The sequence below is a fragment of the Penaeus monodon genome, chromosome 34 (assembly GCF_015228065.2).
Source record: "Penaeus monodon isolate SGIC_2016 chromosome 34, NSTDA_Pmon_1, whole genome shotgun sequence".
In the NCBI taxonomy this organism is placed as follows: Eukaryota; Metazoa; Arthropoda; class Malacostraca; order Decapoda; family Penaeidae; genus Penaeus; species Penaeus monodon.
The window spans coordinates 5,702,779-5,703,144 of NC_051419.1; positions in this window are offsets into that span (position 1 = coordinate 5,702,779).

Consider the following 366-nt stretch of genomic DNA (forward strand, 5'->3'; position numbering starts at 1 on the left):
TAGATTAATAGAATAAGAAAATTATAAAATAAAGTTTGATTTGAATGTCTTTTTCGTTCATGACAGGACTGCGTTTCTTATCATGGCTCGGTAACGAAGTTGTAACCGTGTAGAAGTGACCTTTTTTTTCCCTAACCGAGTCCATGACCCCCCCCCCCACTACCCCCAACCCCCCCCCACCGAGTTCCTCTCTTCTCCCCCCCCCCCACCTAGTCCCTCTCTCGACCTCCTCCCCCAAACAGTGCCAGTGCTCCCCCCTCCCCCCTCCCCCCCCGGCAAAGAGAGGGAGAGAGAACTTCGGAGCAATTTCCCAACTTAAATTTGATACTAAAAGCTCTGCGTGTCGCTGAATATTACGCGCGACGC